The 9,254-nt window shown below is 58.5% G+C and overlaps 1 long non-coding RNA gene across 3 annotated transcripts; it reads right to left on the reverse strand.

Annotated features, from left to right (window-relative positions):
• Positions 1-2,922: 2,922 nt before the first annotated feature.
• Positions 2,923-9,004, reverse strand: LOC115274792. 3 transcript variants are annotated; one of them, XR_003901253.1, is made up of 3 exons: positions 7,767-9,004; positions 6,699-7,556; positions 2,923-3,736 (listed from the first exon to the last, which is right to left on the reverse strand). It is a non-coding gene; the product is annotated as an uncharacterized LOC115274792 (long non-coding RNA). The 3 variants fall into 3 exon arrangements; XR_003901252.1 differs by having other exon boundaries at positions 2,923-3,739; XR_003901254.1 differs by lacking the exon at positions 6,699-7,556 and having other exon boundaries at positions 2,923-3,739.
• Positions 9,005-9,254: the final 250 nt, after the last annotated feature.

A 9,254-nucleotide genomic window follows, 5' to 3' on the forward strand; every position in this document is an offset into this window, starting at 1 on the left:
GAAAAATCAAAGGAAAACCTCAGCTCCCAGAACCTGAAAACAAAAAGTAACATCCTTGTGTCCTTAAAAAAATACTCAAATGTTCTGGTCATTCATATACATACTTTGAAATGTAAGCCCCGTCTGGAGTCTCAGAAGTAAATACTTTTAATAGCTGGTGGCTTCTGCTACGACCATTTTAAAATAAATCGTATGGGTTTTTAGCTGAAAAAGACAGGACGTCAGCTGAGACCCCTTAGTGCAGACCCACCCACGGCAGCGGTGCTTGCTGGGCAGTCCTACCCCGGGGACGGCAGGTGGTCATGAAGCCACCGAGGGGTGGGGCCCGGCGACGCCCGGCGCCCCGGTGCCAGCACTGCTGAGGGGGGAGGCCCTGCCCCACTGACACAGTGGCCGTGTGTGTGTCTGTGCCCAGATTTCCCTCTTATAACAACACTCCCATCGGATTAGGGACCATCCCTGCTCCCGTGTGACGTCATCTGAACTGATCACAGCTGCACAACACCTTTTCCTCATTAAAATTCTGTTCTGAGATCTCAGACTCCGCCTGTGGACTCGGAGGTCACAGCTGGGGCCCTGGACCCGTCTTCGCTTTGTGCGAGGGACCCCCTGCCTCTATGCCCGTCCCTCGGCGCTGGGGTCCTTCAGGGCCCGGTCCTTTCTCCCGCGGGGACCACCCGCTAGGGAGGGGCGGGCAGCACTCAGTGGCTTCCTTTCAGTTCACCACCTCCACCCCGCAAGGGCGCCATCTAAGGGGCCAGGCAGCACCCTGAGTCCCCAGGAGGCAGCCCTGCCAGAGCCCGCACGGCCTCGTGCCCCACTTCCGAGCCGGCTGCCCGACAGACCGGCCGAGCATGGGTGTGGCAGCCGCAGGCCCCTGGGCCCGGGGTGCTGCCGCATACCGGGACTTCGCTTTTGAGCCGCAGCCCCTCTCAGCTGTCGCCTCCTTCCATCCAGAGGGCCGTGGGTTCCATCGAGTCTGCATCTCCGAACAAACAGGGTTTTCCTGATGCTTCCGGAACCTCTGGTTGTCCAGTGGAATATTAGCACCCTCCTTCTTTTGATCAAGGACACAGGGAGTCTGTCTCCTATGTAGGGGACTCTGGCCTTGACACAGGTCTGCAGAAACACAACATTCTGTGGGGTTTTTATTATTTATTTTTTTAGTAATCTCCACACCCAGCGTGGGGCTCAAACTCACGACCCTGAGATCATGAATCGCACGCCCCACCCCCCGCACCCCCATTCAGCCCTCCAGCGCCGCTCCGTGGGGTTTTTGAATACGCTGCAAGGCTCTGACCCTGCCCAGTGGCGGGGGCGGGCATCAGTGCACCCCGGCCTGAGTCCTGTGAGCTTGTCACTTGCGCCTCTGGGCAGAGACAGGGGTCCTGGGAATGGGCTGGTTGGGAGGGGCCGCGGGTGGGGCAGCCACTGCTGCTCCTCGTCCTCCCCGGGCCCCCAGACAGGAGCGCGTCCCCCCTGAACTGGCTGGGCATGGGGGACACGGGACCAGGACCAGGGCAGCTCCCCACGCGGGCAGGGGCAGGACCTTGCCGGCTCACCGGTTGCCTGATCGCCCATGTCCACGGTGCGGCCCTGCCAGCCTGGGGAGGGAGCTGTTTCTAGAACACTTCCTCTATTTTTTTTTAATAAAAAAAATTTTTTTTAATGTTTGTATTTGAAAGAGAGTGAGAGAGAGGGAGGAGCAGAGAGAGAAGGAGACACAGAAACTGAAGCAGGCCCCAGGCTCTGAGCCCGATGTGGGGCTCCTACTGGTGAACCACAACATGATGACCTGAGTTGAAGTCAGACGCCTAACCGCCTGACCCACCCAGGCACCCCTATTTCGGCTTTTTACACGTACTTTCTAACGTGTTAGTTTGAAATATTACAGTCCCTGAAAAGCACCCCGGGCTCCCTGGTCTTACGTGCCCGTGAATGCCGGGGTCTCCACGCCATCCAGCCACACGCGCACACGTGAGCTGCACCCCCTCTGCTCAGGCTATAGGCTGCCACCCTCCACCAGGAAGCCCGTCCTCCGTCCTCACAGACTCGGCAGCCACTTCTGCCGTGGGTGCTCTGGGGACAAGGCAGACTCCTGAGCCGGCAGATGGTGTCAGCACGTCCGTGATTTAGGAATATGGCAGACGTATGCTGTGCCCTCAAAAAGGTTGATTTTCATTATTTTTTCTTGCATTTCTCTTGGTCCCTGAAATTCCGATGTTTGGTGCTGTTGAAAGCAAGTGTCAGAATCTAGGGTTTCCCAAGAGAAAGAGGGAGTGTGCGCAGAAATGTTTTATGTTGTACCGGAAGAGGGGACGTGAGCTGGTGGGAGGCGGGCAGGCAGGGAGCAGCAGGGTGTGAATTCAGCGCCTGCGGAGGATGGCAGGCCCCAAGGGTGGGTGGGCAGTCAGCAGACGACCCCAGGGCGCCGTCCCCACCACGCACCGGGGCGCCGACACCGGCACCCGGGTTTCTCTTCCGGACGTTCTCATGGCCGTTTTGGAAATTTCACGGTTTCTTTATCTTTTATCGCTCTGACATGGAGTGATGGTTTTCACGTTATTTTATTTTTTAAAGTGTTACTTGAGTAACGCCTACGATCTGTGGGGCTCAAACTCAGGACGCTGAGACCAAGAGTCGCGCGCTCCTCCGAATGGGCCAGCGAGGCGCTCCTGCCGGTGTGGTTTTTAAAACATTTTGGGGCGCCGGGGGGCTCGGTCGGTGGAGCGCCCGACTTCGGCCCAGGTCCTGGTCTCACGGTTCGTGGGTTCGAGCCCCGCGTCGGGCTCTGTGCTGACAGCTCGGAGCCTGGAGCTGCTTCGGATTCTGTATTCCCTCTCTCTCTGCCCCTCCCCCGCTCGCACTGTCTCTGTCTCCCCAAAACAAAAACAAAAACAAAAACAAAACAAAACATAAAAATATCATTAAAAAACATTTTATTGATCAGTTTTACATTCAGAGAATGAAATTTTGGATGATAAGGAGACCAACGCTTCCTGACCATGTGTTTCACTCCATTTTTGTAAGACTGTAAAGTGAGTTCATCTGGTCTTTATTGAAAGAATTAAAAAGCCTAAATACACCACAGTTCGCGTCATAAGCGGATCGCAGGCTGTGGCAAACATGAAATACAAGTCAGCTGAAACGGACGCTTGCGGTGTTAATTTCCTGCCCAGATCCACGGTGGAACTGCCCCGTGCAGAGGACAGACGGAAGGACACGGAGGTAGGGCCCACGTGGAGGGTGGCGTGCTCCAGTGCTGCACGGGCCCAGAGGCTCCGTGTGGGGAGATGGAAAGTGCAGGAAACGGATGGTGGGTGTGGCTGCATGATGGTGACTATGCTCAATACCACTGAGCTGTGCACTGAAAATGGTTAAAATGGTACGTCTTATGTTAAACGTATTTGACCACAACCGTAAAAGCCTGCGCCTGGGTGAGGATCAAGGTAGAAACACGCACAGCCCCCCTCGGAAGGCGCCCCGGCCTGGGGAGCGGCCGGGCCCGGCCGGCTTCTGTGTGCGCGGTCAGGGCTTTCGGAGTCCCTTCAGCCGACCTGCCGGCCGTGAGTGGGCGCCAAGGTTCCTGGGGACTCGGGAAGGCAGCGGCCCCTCACGGGATGAAGGGCACAGCCCCGCAGGTCTGCTGTGTGGTGACGGGCGGCAGCCACACTTGGGGCGAGGGCCGCATCACTGCGCTGCGCACCGGAGACTGATGCCACGTCGAGTGTCAGCTCTACTGCAATTAAAGAAAAAAAGGCAAATTCCTTATTTGCACTCAGTGTCTTGGGTGGAAATGAAACAGGGTGGGCTGACTGAGAAATCTGGGCAGGGGTGCGGGGGGGGGCACTCGTGTGGCCGCCGGGCGGGCGCTGGAAGGGGTGGTGGCCGTGTGCTTGTCTGGGAACAACGTGAGACAGTCTGATGAGGACCTTGAAGAAAACAAGTAACAGTGGTGGTAGATTCCCGGCTGGGAAAGGAGGAAGGAAACGGGTCTCCCCAGAGGCGCTTGTTTGAAATGCAGATGACACTGCGCAGCCTGCCCTGAAATGCCTAATAGTTGAAATGAAAGGCTTTTTTAAAAAAATCAAAGGCAAACAGGATGGGAACTCAACGGGCCTAATCCTTGACTCTTTGTTGAAGAGACCACCCCCCCCATCCCGGTCTGGGAACGCAGGTGTCCCTCTAGCATGGAGCCCCTGCGGCTGGCCCGCGTCACGCGCCCTGTGAGGACGAACCTCGGACGTGCTACATGCCCACAGCCGGGTCCTGAGGTGTGCAGATTTTGGTTCTCAGAAAGTCATGTTTTGGGGGAAAAGGTCAACTAGTCTCTGTTCGCCCAAATCAGACTCAGAATGCTGGAGCCGGCGGAGGGAGAAAGCGGGGCTCCCCTCCCCGCACGGCGGCCTGCGCCCACAGGGACTCCCGATGAGCCGCGGACGTTCTGGAGAAGAAAGCTGCTGCTCTAAGGGCTGTCTATCCGTTCGTTTTTTCCCGTGCCAGGCAGCGAGTCCACGCTGGGTGCGGGGGCCAAGCTTGTGCCGAGGTCACCCGAGGGAGCAGCTGAGTAATTCGGGGCCACCTCTAGGACTGATGGCAGGGGCGCAGTCAATGGCCATGGCCTCTTCCAGAGTGATCCTGCCTCCGGGGGCAGTGGACAATGTCTGAGGACATTTGCGGTTGGTGTGACTGGCGGTGGTCCTGGCATTAAGTGGGTGGTGGCTAGGGACGCTCAACCCTCCATGATGCCCAAGAAGGCCCTAAATGGCAGCACTGAAGAGGGGCATACACCTTCTTTCCGACTGGCAGCAAAGCCATCGATAAGCCCTGAAGGCCAAGTCTGGAGGCTGGGCCCCCAGGACAGCTGAAGGTGGGGTAACCAAGGGGGGCACACAGTTATCAGCGGTGCTGCACACCCCCTGGGGGTGAGAGGGAGCCGGTCCCAGATCAGGGAAGGGCTGGCATAATGTGGACGGTCCTGAAATACAGCAGAACCGTGGATTGCTAGTAACTTGTTTGGGGAATGTTCTCCAAGACAAGCAAGCATTTCTAGTAGGTTTTACCCGAAGACACGAGCGGTGTCCTGCCATAGGCGTCTTACATGACTCCGAATGCCACCTGATCACAACTGGGCCAATGATTCTTGAAATTTGCTTTGATGGGCAAGTGCTTCAGATGACAAGCATGTTCCCAGAACGAATCGTGATTGCAAACTGGGGCTTTACTGGCATTGTACTTTTTGGGGCACCTGGGTGGCTCAGTCGATCAAGCATCTGACTCTTGATTTGGCCCAGGCCATGATCTCACAGTCTTTGGGCTCTGTGCCGACAGCAAGGAGCCTGTTTGGGGTTCTCTCTCTCTCCCTCACTCTCTACCCCTCCCTGCCTCATTTGTGTGTGCGCGCGCTCTCTCTCCCCCCAAATAAATTGCATCCACCTCCTCCTCCTCCAGGACTACCCTGCACCCACCAGCCGGCCCACGTCAGCACAACGTTGCCACCCAGTCAAGTCTGTGGGCTTAGGTTCCCCGAGGAGTGAGAGCACGTTAGGGTTTTGTTGGTCTAATCCGTAGCCTGGGTCTCCTCCGGGCCCTTGCAGCGTCAGCATTCACCTCTCCGTGGGGCTTGGCCGCACGCCGACCACGGCTGGCTGGCAGGCAGGTTTGTCCTCTGCTTGAGCGGAGCAGGCCCAGTTCAGGGCGGGTCGGGCCAACTCCGGGTATACCGCACAGGGGCCCCGGAAAGGGATGCCGGCGCTGCATCCATCTGCTCTGCCTTTGTTTCCCGACCACGTCTCTGTCTGGAGACCTCTGGCGGGGCCCCTGCCCTCTCGGCCCCTCCCCCGCTCCTCCAGACAGCAGCCGTCCCTCGCGCCGAGGCCCTCCGCGCTTCCCCGAGGGCCTTTTCGCCTCCCAGCCTAAGGCCCTCCCCAGCCGTCGCCTGCTACTAATTAAGGTATTTTCCTAAACAAGCCCACTCGTGTCTGTGCAGTGTGTTCGGGTGCCCCATCCTGTACCATGTCGTTGTGAAGGACACACCACCTCCCCTTGGCGGGAGGTCACGGCCGCCGTGACAGACCCCTGCAGCTCAGCGTCTATGAACAGCAGAGGCTCACTTCTCTCACGCTGTAAGGACCGGGTTCAGCGGTCTTCCCCCCAATTTCACGCCCACCGAGAACCTCCGAATCTGACGGAAGTAGGGTCTCTGCCAACAGTTAAGACGAGATTGTAATGGCTTAGGGTGGGCCCTAAATCCAATGACTGGTGTCCTTATAAGGAGAAACAGGGACACACAGCAGGGAAGGAGCCCACGTGAAGACACATGCAGAGGGAGGAGGGATGTGTCCACAAGCCAAGGACCGCCAGAGCCCCCAGAAGCTGGCAGCTGGATGTGGGACAGACGCACCCTCCGAGCCCCAGAGGAGCCTGTCCTCCAGACGCCTGGACCTCAGACTTCTCCAGAAGCACGAGATCATTAGTGTCTATTGTTTTAAGCCACCGGGTTACAGCGCTTTGTTCCGGCAGCCAAAGGAGCTCCCGCCGTGGTTTCCCCACTGCGGTGGGTGGGGGCTCGGCCACACCGCCACCCTCCTGGCGCTCGGGCCCGGCTCAGGGGCAGCCAGCATCAAGCATAGAACGGGCTCCTGGGGTGGACAGGAAGGGGTGAGGGGACACCAGTGCTGGCCCCAAGCTTTGCTCACCTTTGATCGGCCGGCACCTGGCCGCAGCCGTCCCCGCACTGGGTGGGGCAGGAGGCGCCATCACCCATGCCCTGGGCACAGGACCCACGGAGACTGCAGCAAGGCCGCCTCGCTTTAGGTGCAGACCGCCGGTGGGCCCCCAGGGAGGGTTTCTCCAAGGAGCTGACACTTGAGCTGGGCCTCTGGAGGGCAAGGTGGCCCGGGAGGCCCCGAGGAAGCGGGGACAGGGAGCATGGGACCCTCACCACAGCGGAGGGTCGTTTTCTACTGCGATGGAGCAAGTTAGTGCCAACTTAGAGGCTTCAAACACCACGCGGCAGACCGTCTCTGTGGGATCGGAGTGCAGGGCACACGTGGCCCGGAGTCCTGCCGAGATGTCCCCGCGGCCAGCCTGGCGCCGTGCCTGTGTGGCCTCCGGGCAGGGGCCTGCCTCTTCCAGGCTCACCAGGCTGTTGACAGAACTCCCGTGCTGGCAGCTGCATACCTGTGGGGTCCTGCTTCCCCAGGGCCAGCGGTGATTCTGTGACCTCAAGGGGACCTGCGTCCCCCTGATTAGCTCAGGCTCACCCAGAATCATTTCCTTTTGGATGAACAAAAGGTCAACTGAGCAGGAATCTTCATTCCATCTGGAAAACCCTTTCACCTTCACCATACATCACACTGTCAGAGACACGAAACCTGTCACATCGCAAGTTCTGCTCACACTCAAGGACAGGTGTCCACAAGGTCCTGAGCCACTGGGGACCATCTTAGCCTTCTGCCTGCCACACCATCAAACACAGAGCAGGTGAGAGATGGGGCCAGGAACGGCCCACGGGAGGCAGGTGGGATGAGAGCCGGAGATGCGGCCGGTGGTACCTGCAGTCGCAGCAAGAGAGACTCGGGACGTGTCTTTGGGGTTTGTGCTCAGTGCCCGGAATCACAGCACCCGCCTTCCCCTGATTTTCCACGCTATGGGGGTAAGGGTCTGGAGTAACAAAGCCTCTGCCCCGGTCTACGGAGGGCTTCCTGGCCCAGTCCACCAGCAGCCCCGCAGGGAGGCCCCTGCCCACCCGAGCACGCACTTACTGTCACTCCATCATCCTCTCTTCTGGATCCCGCCCTGACGCTCCATGCAGCACGATGCTGGAGGGAAGGAGGGAAGGTCCCTGCTTCTCCCCCAGGCTGGGGGGGGGGGGGACAGACGCGCCACCCTTGCCTACCACTGTGACTCCAGGGAAGGGCCACGGACCACAGGGGAGATACTCAATGCGGTCTCCCCTACTCACAGTGGGTAAACTGAGACACAGACGATGTGCCCCAGGAGCAGAGCCAACGCAAATACCTAGGTCTTCCGTCTGCCCCTCGGCACCTGCCTCCCGGAAACTACCCCTTCTGTGCTCACCAGGACCCCAGCTGTGGGGTGCCAACACCACGCATGGCACTCACAGGCAAGGGCCCACCGTCTCCTCTCAACCCCCGTGGGGGGTGTGTGCGCACAGGTTCTGCTGGGAAGGCTTGTCCTCGACGTCCCTTCTCCTCCAAGTGGCGGAGCTTCGTGTATGATTGGGCGGGTGACTCCTGGAGGGAAGACGACTCTCCCAGCCCGTCTGCCCCACGCTGGACCTGCGGACCACCGGGCGGACATGGCATGCCCAGCGTTTAGATCATGCCCTCCACTCCTCCTTGGCACCTTGCACAGGACAGATAGGCCCCAAAGATGTGCACACTCCCATCCCTGGAAACCATGCATATGTGGGATTAGAATAGGGACTTAAAAATAGATTATCCAGTACACGCACAAGCGGGACACAGCGCAAACGAAAAGGAAGGAGCTCCTGATACACGTGAGACTTGGAATCCTGCCCGGGGCATCGTGCTGAGTGGGAACGCCGGCTCTCCAGAAGCTCTGTGCCGTAGGCTTGCATCTAGAGCATCCTGAGGGAGTTCTAGAGGCGCGCAGCAGATGGGTGCTGTCCCGGGGCTAGCGGTGGCTGTGGGGGCGTGGCGGGGGGCCTTCGGGGGTCGCTGGAGGGGGCTCCCTGTGGTGACTGGAACGCCCTGGACGTTGGCTGGGGTGGCGGGTACATACGGCTGCGGTCACGTGAGGGCCCAGAGCGCTACACGCCAGGACGTTGCATCAGTGTCCCGGCTCTGACGTTTCGTTATAGATACACGAGATATAACCGTTGGGGGAAGCAGAGGGAAAGGTGCCAGGGACCTCTCTGGACTAATTCTGCAAATTTCCGTGGATGTATAATTATTTTAAAATAATAAATGAGAAAAAAATTCTCGGGGTACATGGTTGGCTCGGTCAGTAGAGCAGACTCTTCATCTCAGGCTTGTAAGTTCGAGCTCCACGTTAGGTACAGAAATTACTTAAAAATAAAATCTTGGGGGCGCCTGGGTGGCTCAGTCAGGTGAGCATCGACTTTGGCTCAGGTCATGATCTCACTGCTCGTGGGGCTCGAACCCACCTGAGCCGAAGTCGGATGCTTAACCGACTGAGCCACCTGGGTGCCCCAGTAAAATAAAATCTTAAAGACAAAAACAGGGGCGCCTGGTGGCTCAGTCGGT

This window comes from Suricata suricatta, chromosome 12, assembly GCF_006229205.1.
Source record: "Suricata suricatta isolate VVHF042 chromosome 12, meerkat_22Aug2017_6uvM2_HiC, whole genome shotgun sequence".
Classification (NCBI taxonomy): Eukaryota; Metazoa; Chordata; class Mammalia; order Carnivora; family Herpestidae; genus Suricata; species Suricata suricatta.